General features: G+C 49.6%; 1 protein-coding gene across 3 annotated transcripts in view; it reads right to left on the reverse strand.

Annotated features, from left to right (window-relative positions):
* The window catches only part of BANF2 (BANF family member 2), a 36242-nt gene extending 21373 nt beyond the window's left edge, over positions 1 to 14869 (reverse strand). Inside the window, exon 1 of one of the 3 annotated variants that reach the window (XM_009216584.4) lies at positions 14740 to 14869. The gene's annotated coding sequence lies outside the window, so the exon portion shown is untranslated. Of the gene's footprint in view, positions 1 to 10; positions 151 to 14739 lie in introns of those variants that run through there. The other 2 variants (XM_009216583.4, XM_031656541.1) reach the window with 2 other exon arrangements.
* Between the last annotated feature and the right edge of the window lie 436 nt (positions 14870 to 15305).

Genomic DNA, 15305 nt, shown 5'->3' on the forward strand with positions numbered 1-15305 from the left:
GGAGACTTACTTGGCAGCGAACGCTGGCCTGAACTGACATGAGGCTATTTATAGTCTTTATTATCCCAGTTAGTGTGAATATTTATACACTCCACCACAGGAATATTAATGGGTTTACAGGGTGCTGAGCCAGGCTCCACTAGGAATGTTCTGTAATATACAAAAGAGGCATCACATTGCACATTAAAAAAAAAATTTTTTTTGAGTTCTCTAGAACTTCTGGCCCCAGCAATTCTAAGTAAGGTTTTATGGATGTGTGCTAAGATCACCGTGCCTGCAGCCAAGGTAAACTGCAAGGATCCATGAAGAAGCCAGCTTGTCTCCCAGCTTGTCCAACCTCCACCTTTCTTGTCCCATGACCCTGTCTCCCAACCTTTGTGAATAGCATTGTCCCTTGTCTATAAAATTCCATTTAGGCTGGACATGCTTGTCTGATAGTGGTTCTAGCTAGGACTATTTCTGGTTGCATTTTTCCTTCATGAAAATATTCCCTTCCCTTTGGGGCCCTGTTATCTGCAAAGGATCAGGAGCTGATGAAATAGAATAAGTCATATAAAGAATGGACAAGCCTATTAGTTCACCTTCCATAGATGAAATATCTACATTTGTAACAGATGTGGTTTTTTTCACCTTTTATTCTTCTTTTTCTTTCTTTCTTTCTATTTTTTTTTTTTTCTTTTGACAGAGTCTCACTCTGTTGCCCAGGCTGCTGGAGTGCAGTGGTGCAATCTTGGCTCACTAAAATCTCTGCCTCTTGTACCTAAGCCTCCCGAGTAGCTGGGATTATAGGCACCTGTCACCATGCCCGGCTAATTTTTGTATTTTTGGTAGAGATGGGTTTTCACCATGTTGTCCAGGCTGGTCTTGAACTCCTGACCACAGGTGATCTGCCTGCCTCAGCCTCCCAAAGTGGTGGGATTACAGGCATGAGCCACTGCACCCAGACTACTTTTTTGTTCTTAATTGTGGTAAAATACACAACTTAAATTCTTACCATCTTAACATTTATTTATTTATTTATTTCATATTATAATATTTATTTTTTATTTTTTTATTTTTGAGATGGAGTCTCGCTCTGTCACCCAGGCTGGAGTGCAGTGGCCTGATTACAGCTCACTGCAGTCTCGAACTCCTGGTTCAAGCAATCCTCTCGTTTCAGCCTCGTGAGTAGCTGGGACTACAGGCACGAGCCACCACACCCAGGTAATTTTGTAATATTTCTGTAAAGATGAGGTCTTGCTATGTTGCCCAGGCTGGTCTCAAACTCCTGGCCTCAAGTGATCCTCCTGCCTCTGCCTTCCAAAGTGCTGGGATTACAGGCATGAGCCACTGCGCCCGGACTATCTTAGTCATCTTTAAGTGCACAGTGCAGTAGTGTTCAATGTATTCATGTTGTGCTAATCTTCAGAACATTCTCATACCTAATACACAACTCCCCATTTCCCCCTCCTCCTAGCCCGACAAATACCATTCTACTTTCTGTCTTTATGAAGCTGACTACTCTAGATGCCTCATGGAAGTGGAATCACACAGGAGTTGTCTTTTGGTGACTGGCCTATTTTACTCAGCTTGATGTCCTCAAGGTGCATCCATGCAACAGGATCTCTCTCTGTCTCTCTGTCTCTCTGTCTCTCTCTCTCTCTCTCTCTCTCTCTCTGTCTCTCTCAGTCTTTCTTTTTAAGATGGAGTCTTGCTCCATCGCCAGGCTGGAGTGCAATCATAGCTCACTGCAGCCTTAAACTCCGGGGTTACGTGATCCTCCATCCTCCCGCCTCAGCCACCCGAGTAGCTGGGACTACAGATGTGCACCACCATGCTCAGCTAATTTTTTAATTTTTTTGTAGAAACTGGGGGTCTCCCTAAGTTGCCCAGGCTAGTCTTGATCACCTGGCCTCAAGCAATCCTCCCTCCTTGATCTCCCAAAATACTAGGATTACAGGCATGAGCCACCGTGCCCAGCCAGGATTTTTCCTCTTTCTAAGACTAAACAACATTCCACCGTATACAGCACATTTTGCTCCTCCATTCATCCATCATGGGAACCTGGGTTACTTCCACCTTCTGGCCATTGTGACTAATGCTGCTATAAACACAGGGGCACTCTAACATGTTTCTAAACCTCTCAATGTACACCCCCTTATGAGTAGAGCATTTTGATCCCATCTTTCTCTGCCTTTATAACCCCACAGAGAAGGGGAAAGCAATGTTGGCTAGAGGGAGAAGGAGTTTCCCCAGAAGAGAGGAAGGGAGAATCTACCTTCTCCACCCCATGGATTCTAGAAAGAGGAAGAAGGCTCACCTCAGTATCCACACTACCCTCCCAGGGAAGGTGGAAGAGAAAAGAAAGATGAGTGTTCATGGGCATGGGGCTTGAACTTCCCTACCTGAACAAACATCCAGAAGTGGGCAGACTCTTTAGATTCCAGTGGGTAGAGTCGGGAAGGTTGTCGGGCTGTGGGAATGGTGCATGGGACTTGGTGGCTTGCCTTCCGGGACTTGGCAGGAGATGACAACAACGGTCACTTCTGAAGTGTCTTGGGCAGCAGTGTGGCAGCAGTAAACAGTGGCTGGGAAGATAAGCTTGAGCCAGTGCCCTTGGCTTTTTGCAGCAAAAAGTTCAGGGCATGATAGGGCAGAAGATGCTTTAAGCCCTGATGGATGAACAGAAGCCTGGAGTCAGGAGGAAGAAGTCCCATGCATGGGGACCATACCACCATGGGCAAATGACCAGGCCACAGGCTGCAGCAGTGGAAACTAAGATAGCTCTAAAAGACAAAAAGGGGCTGGTCACCCCTCCACAGCAGGGAGCAGATTCCAGCAGTCACACTGCCACAGGCTCAGACGATCATCCTGCAGATCTCACGAGTATTCAAAGTCCCCTCTCCCCACTGCCTTGAAGACACAGTCAGCACCTGTCTCCACACACAGCCATCACTCTTTAGGAAGGACAGAGGAGGGGCAGAGCAGTCCCTAAGGAGACTGCACCTCCCAATAGGGACTCTTTAACGCAGCCTGGAGAGAATCTGACTATTACATTGCAAGGAGACAGAGCCTAGTAGGTGCCATCGGTGCCATGCCCAGGTCTCCTGGACCAGTTGGTGCACCCAGCTGCTACCAGTGTTGCGGGGATCCTCAATGTGTGGTCGTGGCTTTCTCTGGACTGTCACCTCTGCTGTGGAAGCTGCTACACCTGGAGACACCTGGGAGGTTGCAAGGCCCAGCCCCCTGCCTGAGGGCAGCGAATGGCCTGTGGATGCAGAAGCACAAAACCCTAACTCCTTTGTCTCAAGGTGGAGCCAACTGTCTGGTACCATTCCGGCTCCAGAGCCCCCCAGGGGGTCAGGCAGAAGCTGAGTGCCCTGGTCCACACCTCTCAGCTCCTCCCCTGCCCTCTCCTGCTTCCTTCACCAGATCAGGGGCACTGGAACCCAGGTCTCAGGCTCTGCTTCCAGGGAACCCCACCCAACACATACACAATTTGCAGCTACTCTGTTCTTACCACATTGTGTGGAGGTGCCTAAGAATAAAGAATCGTATTTTCTTTCTACGGGTAAGTGTGGTGAGAGTGAATCTGTAACTGACTCCACTGTGTAGTTAAACAATGTCTTCAGGCAAAAGTGACTCTCATGAGGGCTTTACAGGCCCTGGAGGGGATCCCGAGGAAGGCCATCTGGGGGCAGGCAGTGGCTCCCACACTGGCCTTTGCCTGCAGGACGGTTGCTGTGCTGATCTCTAACCCAGACCTCCCAGGAGGTTTGTTCTCCGTTCCCACCAGAGTAGTGTTGCCAGATTTAGGTCATAAAAATGTCAGATGCCCAGTGAAATTTGAATTTCAGATAAACACTACATAACTTTTTAGTATAAGTATGGCCCAAGTATTTCCCAGACTGTACTTATACAGAAGGGGTTTTTTCTTGTTTATCTGAAATGTAAATTTCACTGGGCATCCTGATTTCATCTGGCGGCGCCCCTGCCCCCGCCACAACATTCCCACACAGTCTGACTCAGCAGAAGCCCCCAGATCTGCCCACACACCCAGCCCTGGGCGGCCAGGGAAGCTGCAAGGGTCCGAAGTTCTTTCTGCTGGGATTCCACTCCTGGCTCAGCCGCCGTTAGGCCGGCCGGTTATTCTACCCACTCTGGATCTGATGAAAGCCACAGACTGTTAAGACTCAAAGCTAAGGTGGAAACAGGATGATAATACCCAGCTTGGGAGATCACTGCAACAGCCTGTCACTCAGAAGTCACCTGGGAGGCAAGCACTAGTCTCGATGTCAGCTTGTCCCTGCTCACATGGAAAGAAGTCTGGTGCCGGCCTGGGCTCACCCCGGGACTAGAAACAGAATAAGGATCACAGGCAAGCAGGAGAAATGGAACCAAACTGAGCTGGCGAGTAAGGGGGCTCACGGTAACCGAGCACCTACTACATGTCTGCGTCTGTATGGCCATTGTCACACAGAGTCCTCAAAAACAGTTCTGCAACGTTAGAGAATTTGTCCTATTTTAAGAGATGTGAAAATGGAGGCCCAAAGAGGCAAAGGGGGCCATCTATCTAGTAAAAGGCGGTGATAAGCTACAGGCTGAGGTCTGGGTGGTTCCAAAGCCCAGGTCTTCCCTCTCCAGGACAGGAGTCAGAACAACAAGGACAGTTTTAGCAGATGCTGTCCCTGCCTTGCCCATGTCCCCCCAGGGCTCACGGTTTCCATGGGGGGCTCTTCGCCCTGCAAGTGGGCAGGGCTGGGGACAAGACACCCTGGGAGCAGCCCTCGGTCAGGATGTGAGTAGGTGGGTAAGTATCCAGCCCCACACCCCTCAGGTGGCACAGCTCTGTGGCCTGTCCCACATTAGGTGATATCCAGACATCCCCAGCGGGAGGGAGCCCCCAGTGCTCATGGCAGTAACTGCTCAAGACCACCTTCCCTTTCCGGTCTCACATCCTCACTCCCTTCCTCATGGGACCAGGAACCCTTTCCATATCAACTACTTGCACTGCAGTTAGATTATCAGGTCAGCAACCGGGAAATCCACCTAAGAAAGCAGCTCATGCTTATCCAGCCTTACCAAGGCACCGTGCTAAGCTCCGCACCAAGATCATCTCATTTCATCCACCCACCTGCCCTTGGGATGAGATAGGTTCTATGATTATCCCATTTCACAGATAAGATAAATTAACTGACCTATGGCATTGCCAGGCCTCCAACCGAGTGGGCGTCAGCCTAGTATCTGTGTTCTCAACCACTGAGGTATTAATCAAGGCTTCCATTGAGCTTCTGGGCAATCATTTTCTCTCCTTCTAGCTTTGGACTGACTTCCTCTGCTTGGGTGCAAATATAAACAGGGGACGCAGCAGTCGGCTGCCCCAAAACAAGGGGACATCTTGTGTACAGGTGGAGCTGTGTGGTGGTGCAGTGTTTTAAGCATTGCCTTCATTCCACTCATAGGATACTGAAGGCCCACGTGCCATGTATTCACCTCCCGTTCTTTGCTGGACAGAATGCCTCGCCCAAGATTTAATTTTCCTTCATTCCTCTGCTCTCACATTTTGTGCGTCCTGCCCTTGCCTGCTGGGCCTCAGCACGGTGGTTCTGGAGCCTCCTAAGGACCAAGGCAGCTGAGTTCCTCCAGCCCTCCAGGTCCACGTGTCTCCGGATACGCAGGTGTGACTATGTGCATCTCTGAGTCTCAGTTCAGAAATCGGCTCTAAGTGACTTGCCTAATCTTCCCAAATGCAAAGACCTACTTAAGACCCTTTCAAAAGAAAGCTAGGCTTCTTGGCTCTGGCTTCAGAAAAGGGACCTGAGCAAGAGTTCTATCTGTCTGATTTGTCTCCATTCAAAGCCAAATTCTCAAGGTTCTAAAGAAAGGATTTCCCAGATTGTCATTGCTTTCATTGATTGCATTATCTCCTGAGCAGTATCTTGCAGAGACTACAGATAGGAGTTTCAGTAATTTCTAAATAGCTTTTGGTGTTTTATAACATCAGAAGATAAGCTTGCCATTTGTAAACATGCCCTTGGACAAACAGCATACACATATTCCTTAGGAGGAAAAGAATCTGTGTTTCTGGGCCTGGGAAAGGTGGTGTTCTGCCTCTACTAAGGGTCGGTTTCAACACTGGATTGTAGGGAAAGAGTTTAAGCTGGAAAAAAGATCTCAGTTTCAATGATCTTCTTAAAATCAGCCACCCTTTGAGCATCTATTAGAAGTTCAAATCATGGGTTGCAAATGAAAAAGCCAGAGGGACCAGGCAAATTAAAAAAATAAAGCAGTGAAGAAAACAGTGCAAGGGTGCTGGCAAATGAGGACCAACATTGGACATCCACTGGGGAGGTCACAAAAGTGCTATGGACTGTGTAGCTGACTGTGGTCCCACACACCCCATCTAAAGGAGGCCACCCATTTCTGGAATGTGGGGCCCACGTGACTGGATCTTGTGAGTCTTTTCAAGAGGAGCCCAACATTTAGATTTTTATGTACTAGTACCCAATTTTTAAATGTTGGGAAATCATTCAAATATTCATAATGCTATGTGGACCCAACAAAACAAAGCCATGCCACAGTTTGCCTCTCCTGCTATACACCTTCCTTCAGGAAAAATGTCCCCTTGCATATGTAAATACAATTTGACATCATATTTCAGGCTTTTGTGGATCAGGGATCTCAGGTTTTTTTCTGTTCGTTTTTGTTTTTTTCAGACATATCACTTTGTCGTTCAGGCTGGAGTGCAGTGGCATGATCTCAGCTCACCACAACCTCTGCATCCTGGGTTCAAGTGATTCTTCTGTCTCAACCTCTCGAGTAGCTGGGATTACAGGCATGCACCGCAACACCTGGCTTTTTTTTTTTTTTTTTTTAGTAGAGACAAGTTTTCACCATGTTGGCCAGGCTGGTCTCAAACTCCTGACCTCAAGTGATCCACCTGCCTCAACCTCCCAAAGTGCTAGGATTACAGGCGTGAGACACCATGTCCAGCCTGTAGTCAAGTTTTGATTCTTAGAAAACAATCTTGACTGGGGCCAGGTGCAGTGGCTCATGACTGTAATCTCAACACTTTGGGAGGCCAAGGTGGGTGGATCATCTGAGGTCAGAGACAGGGACCAGCTGCACGTGGCATCTGTCCTACCACTGACCACAGGACATGGTGGCATTTGTCCCATCCCTGCTCCGGGCTGAGTGCGGTTGGGACGGGGCGGGCGGATCAGCGTTGCGCTCAGGACTTTGGGGCAATGAAACCATATAAAAAAAAAACATATATATATATATATATATATATCTCCTCTCCATATATTATATAATGGTCAGGTGGTTCTCATCTTGAATCTTGGACGTGGTTTCCCTGGGACGTGTTCTGACCTTCCCTGTGAAAAACATCTACAAACATGGACTACGCGACTCTTACTCTGCCGCAGCGCTTTCATACCTACTCCAGAGGGCCACATTACTGCTCCCAGGTCCAGCATCTTCCATAAATCCTGCTGGAATTTTGCTTTCTTGCCACTGGGGTCTTTGCTCTACCAGCCAAAGCCTAAAATTTCATTTGCAGTGTGATTAAACCGCATAGCTCCGCCTCCCGGGTCCACGCCATTCTCTCCTGCCGCAAGCCTCCCAAGAGTAGCTGGGACTTCGGGTGCCCGCCACCACGCCTGACCAACTTTTTGTATTTTTTTTTTAGTAGTGACGGGGTTTCACCATGTTGGCCAGGATGGTCTCGATTCCCTGACCTTGTGATCCACCCGCCTTGGCCTCCAAACAAAGTGCTGGGATTGCAGGTGTGAGCCACCACGCCCGGCCAGGATTTTCATCCTTAAAGCATCCCTGGTGAAGCTTTGATTTCCAGTGCTTGCAAACCCATCTGAAAGTGCCAAGATGTAGTCCCTGGTCTCTGCCCTCTGCGTGGCCCTTGGGTGTTGGTGGCATTTAGATGTTGATCAAGTCATGCCTGGCCCGGGCTCTGCTCTAGAGGTTTGGATATGTATATTCCATCCTGCTCACAGCGTCTACTTTCCTGCATGGACTTTGGATAGAGTCACCTGGAAATGACCAAAGATACACATATGCCATCCCTCCTTCTTTGCAGAGAATATGAGAAAACCCTTTGCACTGATCTGCACTCTGAGCCACTGCCATCTGTTCATTGAATGCTCCACCTCTCTTAGTGGCAGTGAAGAGGCAGAAGGAACCACAGCTGGCTGGACCTGTGTTTGATCTTGGCTTTACCCTTTACTTGGTGGATCTGTTCCTACCTCTCCATTCCTGCCATCACTTAAGGATACCCTACCACGGATGTGCTAGGTGTCTTGCTGATTCACAGACATCTTATTTAATCCTCAAAACAAAGCTATGATGTGGGAACATATCTGAGTCTCATTTGCCAGACAAGGAAATGGAGGCTCAGACAGTTTAGTAACATGTCCAAGATCATGTACTTGGCGAGGAGAAGAGCCAGAGCTTGAATCCTTTGTGTTTAGCTCATACCCATGAGTTCAGCCAACTAACCAACAGCTACTTTTCTCTTCTTGATCTATATGGGTCATGATAATCCCCAGCCCGGGTCACTGAGTGGCTTAGAATGAGCTCATATGAAGTGCCCAGATGAATGAGGGTCTCAAAGGTAATGTTGCTATAGCAGTCGCCCTCATGTCAGCACACCCCAGCCCTGACCGACAATCTCTCCCTATATTTAAAGTGTGTGCTTGGCTCTAGGAACCTTCCTTTCCCTCCACCCTTCAGCCTGGCACTCTTGGTGTCTGTCTGTGCTGACTCTCCGGATTTGGCCAACCTTCAAGCCCCTTCAACCTCATCAATGCCGTCACCTTGCCAGTTGGGTGGCTGTGTTTTCCTAAGTACAGACCCATGTGGTTTTCTGTGCCTCTCAGTAGTTCCCTCAGGCATGCAGCAGTGAGGGCCATGTCCCAGGCAGGGGTTGGGCACTCTGGGTGCCCATGGGCCCTTGCAGGAGCAGTGCTGTAGAAGCCCACAAACCCTTATGTGGGAGAAAGGAAAACGCACACACTCCAGACAGCAGGAGCACAACCAGGAGGACAGGGCTACCCTGAGGTACAAAGAGATGCTTCTGCAGAGCATGAAGTATGTCTCAGCACAGCATTTGGGGTAATCCCAGGATGAACTAGTTGCATAACCTTGCCCAAATCACTTTCCCTTCTTGGCCTTAGTTGCTTCATCTATAAAATGGGGAGGAACAGAGTTAGGTTACTAATTTTCCAAACAATGGTCCCTAGGCCTCCCCCATTCTCAGGGATTCACAATGTACACCAGCCTATTTACAGCTCTGAAAAGTCCTGTAAAGCAAGGGAACTGTTGACCTGGCCTAACCCATTGTCTTTTACCTTTCCTAGACCAGACAGCCTTTTAAGTAACATCAGTTAGCTTCCCTTGAACCAGTGTTCTGTGGAATATGCATTGGCTAATTTCCAAGATTCTTCTGGTGCTAAAGATCTTTAATTCGACAGCCCCTGTAAGTCTGTGCTAGGGGTCGGGAGGCCTGGTTAGCTGTGGGCCCCCTGGAATTTATGAGGTTCCTTCCCTCTGCTTTCTCAGCCATCACACAAGGACTCCAACACCTATTCTCATGATCAACTGGGACAATTTTTTAGCTTCCTAACTGCTCTCTCTTCTCTCCAATTTTACATGGAGAATCACCTCTTCCTGCTTTCATCCAATGTGGCTTGGGTGGGGCCAGTCTCCCACTTGGCTCCAGGGATACACACATGACCAGGCCTGGCCAATGAGGTAACACATCCTCCTGGCCACAATGACTGCATCATTGTGGACACATGGCCTCAGCTGGGCCAGTCAGAGAGAATCCTGGCACTTTTGCCAGAAAGATTAGGCAAGAAGTGGTGCCCCCTTCTTGCTGGGGTTGCTGAGTGAGTGTTCGTCTCTTCTTCCACTTGTGGGGGATCCTGTCAGAGAGATCCTGGCGATGCAGAACTGGAGATGGTGACAAATAGTTTCTTAACAACATCATTTGAGGGCCTAGATACAGCCAGTCCTGAAGCCATACATGCTCCAATCAATCCTTTGCCTTTTAACTAGTTTGAGTTTAGTTTCTAATCCTAACTGAAAGAGCCCCATTCCACCACGATGAGAACTAAATGTTAAAGAAGGAAGGGGCCTTAAAGCCTGGTAAATAAAGCAAGACATGAGAAGTGCTTGGGAGGTAGAATGGGACAGTTACCCCATGGCATCATGTGGGCACAAGTCCAGATGCCAGGGAAGAAGGGACCGATCATGTAGACCTTAGCAACAATGGGTAACGCTTAACGCGAAGAAGTGATGTCCACTCTAGAAGTGGAATTGGGGGCCCTGCAATGTCAAACCTAAGCACAGGTTCAGATAGGATGCGTTCTAATACAGCCTTGCTACTCCACGTGCAGCCCGTGGGCCTGCAGCTCTGACGTCTCTTGGAGTTTGTTGGGAATGCAGAATCTCAGGCTCCACTCCAGACCTACTGAATCTGCATCTTAACCAGACCCCAGATGGCCCACGTGCATGATCAAAGCTGGGAAGTACCACCACAGCATTGTTGAAGTGACTGTGTAGTGTGTCCATAGATCCCTTCCTGCTGATATGAACATGCTGCCAACCCACCAGGAGGTGGACAGTTTCCCCTCCCCTTTTATCTGGGCTCTCACCCTGTGGCTTAGTTAGCCGGGTAGAAGGTGATGAAAATGGTGCTGCCAGTTCTGCGCCTGGTAGCCTCTGCTTCCTCTTTCAGAAGCCAGCTGGGCGCGGTGGCTCACACCTGTAATCCCAGCACTTCGTGAGGCTGAGGCGGAGGCTTGAGGTCAGGAGTTCGAGATCAGCCTGGCCAACATGGTGAAACCCCATCTCTACTAAAAACACAAAAATTAGCTGGGCATTGTGGTGGGCACCTGCAATCCCAGCTACTCGGGAGGCTGAGGCAGGAGAATCGCTTGAACCCAGGAGGCAGAGGTTGCAGTGAGCTAAGATCATGCCACTGCACTCCAATCTGGGCAACAGAGCAAGACACCGTCTCAAAATACAACAAAAAGTCAGCCTACTTGCCCTGAGACCTCCATGCTGTAAGAAAACCCAGACGAACCGCATAGAGATGTTTCCTGGAGGGCCCAAAAGTCCCAGCTGTGTGAGTGAGGCCTTCTTGGGCCACCCCGTCCAGCCCAGCCCCCAGCTGAGTGACCCTCACTGACACAATGTGGAACTGAGTCCTGTTCACTTTCCAGACCCAGAGAAGTGGAAGAAATACGAATCTTTGCTGTTCCAGGCCACTATGCTTGTGTTATTTTGTCACACAGCAGAAGTTACTGGGGCTGTGACTGTCTTTCCTCCTCACTGAAGGAGGGGGCTGCCCTGCAGAAAGTTCCTACACTCTGAGAACCATACTGAGCACTTTCTGCCTGTCAGGCACTGTTCCAGGCACAGAGATGGAGTGGAAGAGGGCAGACTGCATCCCTGCTCTGGTGAAACTGGGATTCGTATCCAGGGAGAGGGCAGTAGACAAGAAAACAGACAAACACGATAACTTCAGAGAGATAAGGAGAAATTTGGAATGGGGCTGAAGACACTGTTAGATAGAATAGGGAAGGTCTTTCTGAAGACACACACTTGATCCAAGGCCCTCCTGTTGAACAGGGGCAAGCCATAAAATGATCAGAGGAAAAAGTGATGCTGGCAGAGAGAACAGCGAATGCAAAAATCAAAAAGTGCAGGAGGTCTGGCAGTGAAGGCAGAGGGAAAGGGAGAGCCAGGAGAGGGGAATGAGATCAGAGATGAAGTCACAAAAGTCAGCAGGGGCCAGAGCAGCAGCATCTAGCACACCAGCCACCAGCCACCCACGGCTCTGTAATCTAAGCTTCCATTTAAACAACAAGTGCAACTCCTCAGCCCCACTGGCCACATCCCAAGTGCCCAGTGGCCCTGTGTGGCTAGTGGCTATCATATTGGGCGACACAGAGACAGACTATTCCCGTGACGGTTCTGCTGGCTGAGATGGCTATAGAATAACTCAGAAGCAGATCAGAACCAGAGCTCAAGGTCAGACCATGTGCTCTTGGGCTTAGTATTCCATTAAATTTCTGGACGTTCCAGTTTTCCCCAGGGTTAAATGAGGCTTTTCCAGCCTGACAGTGAGTCCAAATTATCCACAGCAAGAAGCCAAGTCCACAGACAGTTGCACACGGGTCCTACCCAAGGAACATCATCAGCAAGGCCTCGTCCATGGAAACTGGCGGCGGAGGTCTGTGTAACTGACTTCTTTGCAACCTCATTTAAGTTGCCAACTGGGGCTCCCTGATGTGAAAAAAGAACAGAGCATGGCTACTATTTCAGGGCACCACGCAGAAGGGAGAGTGCCACAATTAGCCGAAGCTGCTTTCGATTAGCAGATTTTCTTCCTTGGTGTATAACATCTGTCCGTGTATAGACATCGCTCCATCTTGCCCTGTCAGAGCGAGGGGCTGGGCCAGTGAACCAGGCGGGCCCACAGGGAGCTCAGCATCCATCAGGACAATGTCCAGGAGGGGCTGGAAATAGGCACTGTGGAACTTGGCATGTCAGTGGCAGTTTGTCTTAGGAAAAAGCTAAGAAAGGAGAGTGCTTCCTGCTTCCTTGCACAAGCTAGGAGGCGGCAGATGGAGACAGAAGTTTTCCTTGGGGTTGGAAAGACCTGCTTTGTCATGTAGTATTTATGACATCTCCACAAGTACCTGAACCTCTGGGGTGGTTACCTAACCATGCTCATCTGAGAAACGGGGCCGATGACACCCACCTCATGGAGTTGGGGAGGAGTATGTGAAATAATCTCTGGAAATATACTTGACATGCAGCAGGTATTCTGTAAATAGTGGCTGAATCATAATCTTGATAGGAAAGAACCAGATGAACGAGAGAGATGGGCATGGGGACGTTTGATCAGCACTCAGACCTGGCTCCTCCATTTGTTCAGTCAACACAGGTTAACTCTGCAGATTGGCTCTGGAGCCTTGGAAAACTCCCTCAACCAGTCTAGATTCCTCTTTCCTACCTGGGGCCCGTAGCTGATCTCTGTGGTTCTTTGCAGTTCTCCTTGCCTAACAGAAAGTTTGCAGCTGCCCTTAAGGCGTGACTCATCTGAGTTCAATCGCAGAGGCTGGGCAAAGTACTAAGACCCAGAATCCTACAATCTGGGATTTGGAAACGGCCTTTAAAGATCTTTTGGTCCAGCTCCCAGGTGATGACAAGAATCCCATTCCCTTCCATGCTGACTGAAGAACCGGGGCCCGCACACTCTTGCTGCCTTGCAAAGCAGCCCATTCTCTTTTCAGAGAGCTCTAATGTTGGGGATGGTCGATAGAGAGTGAATGCGTGCTCCAGGTTAATGGCCCTCTTTAGACGTGCCACCAGCACAGAACAGTCTTCAGTTTCTGTGTCTGTAGAATGAACCTGAGAACACCTGCTTCACAGAGGTCGGAATTAAGAGCGACAACATAGGTGGCGGGTCTGGTATGGGAGGTTCAGCGTTTGCTCCCTTTCTCCTCTCCAAATTAAACCTGCTGCAGGACGCGGACCACAGGTTGCTCTAGCACTGGCCCCTCTACTGTCTTTTTCCCTTTTCCAGTGGGGCCTAACCTGGGCTAAAATGTTCTTAGCATGCCTGGTGAACCATTGGCATCTTAGACTTGTGTGTGAAGCAGAGGTTGGCTTCAGCCCATCACATATAAAACTAAGGAGGGATGGCAAACCCTAAAGGTAAAATATTTCTCTGATCCCCCCACCCCCACCTCCCTTTCTACCTTACAGTCAGGGAAAGCTAGGAGCCTTCTCAAAATCATGGGGTCCCTATAGAAGCCACTCCTTCGTGGGAGAAGGGACTCAGCTGCAGCTGTGTGGACGTGTTGGCACTCACAGATGGTGAATGGACCATGGACAGACTGTGGGAAAACACGAATGGGCCATGGTGGGGAAGGCAGCTGTACCTCCTGGGGCCCAGAACGGGTCCCCACTGTTTGCTGTAGAAGACCTTGGGCCTCAAACCACCCTCGACCGAGTGCAGGTGGCCCATATGGAAACAGCCAGCATCCTCTTTGAGAGATGGCTTTGGCGTCTGTCCCCATCCCCCCCCACCTTAGATTTTGCCCGCTTTCCTGGTGTTCTAATCCATCTACTCATTTCCCGTCACCATCCCAAAGCTCTCTTGCTGTCCTGAAAGGAAAGGAAGCGATTTGATATACAAGCGGGTCACCGGGAGGTGGAGATTTAAAAACAGCCAAAGCAGGAAGGCCTTTTACAGAAAGGAAGGGCCGTCGTACACATTTTGGACGGGAGGTGGCTGCGTCAGCTACCTCTGCTTATCCTTGCTATGTGGTGTGTCATTTGGCCAATGGCTGTCCCTGACCTCAATTCAGGCTAGAAGTGATGCTCTAGTGAATTTGCCATCTGAAAGCCTGGCCTCTCTGCTCTGTCTATTAAGAACACAGGTGACCTTTGCCCAGGGAGCTGGTGCAGGTGGCAAGCTGAGTCTTAGGGGAGAATAGAGTACCGCCTCTCACAGATGGTGACACAGCAGGAAGAGGCTGGGAAGGGGTGTGTGCATCAGGGCAGTCAGCTTTCCTAGGAAGAGTTTGGGGCTTACCTGGAGAACCCCCAGCCACCAGTTTGGCCCATCTAAACCTGTGTGAGAATGAGACCCTAAAGTGCTAAGACAGCCAGCTGTTGTCTGTATCTCCTTCCATGCTGCTGGGGGAAGCTCTGAATACTCACCAGGTGCTCCTGACAAGCCAGTGGCAGCCGGCAGTTTGTCTCAGTCCCCTTGGATCTGGAACTGCAGGCCAGAGGTTCAGCTTATGTCCCAGGCCCATGGAGCAATCAGTCCCAAGATCCTGAAGGGACTACATTGTGATGTCACTCCACGGGTCAGGGGTGGGCACAGGAAGGGCTGCTGTGGCTGCTGGCATCAGGGCACAGGGCAGGGCAGGAGCGAGAGCCTCAGGCCTCTCCAGAAGAAATCGGCCTGTCTAGGTGCTGTTCTCAGCTGGGGTTGCTGGGAAGGAGTGAGGGATGTCTGCTGTACAGAAAACGTCAGCCTGGAAGACTGCTGATGAATCCATCCGCTGCCACTTCCTGCCACAGTTTCTATTCTCACCCGGCCTGGGTCACTTCAGTGAAACCAAGTCCATCCTTCATACAGTTTTCCCGCACAAAGCAACTTCTGTGGGTACCCCCTGCTCCTTGCACATCTGCTGTGATGGACTTAAAATTCCAGGGCAGCTTTTTCTTCTACTGGTATACCCGTAATTTTCCCCTACTGCTCACCTGGTAGGGACTCA

Source organism: Papio anubis, chromosome 16 (genome assembly GCF_008728515.1).
Source record: "Papio anubis isolate 15944 chromosome 16, Panubis1.0, whole genome shotgun sequence".
In the NCBI taxonomy this organism is placed as follows: domain Eukaryota; kingdom Metazoa; phylum Chordata; class Mammalia; order Primates; family Cercopithecidae; genus Papio; species Papio anubis.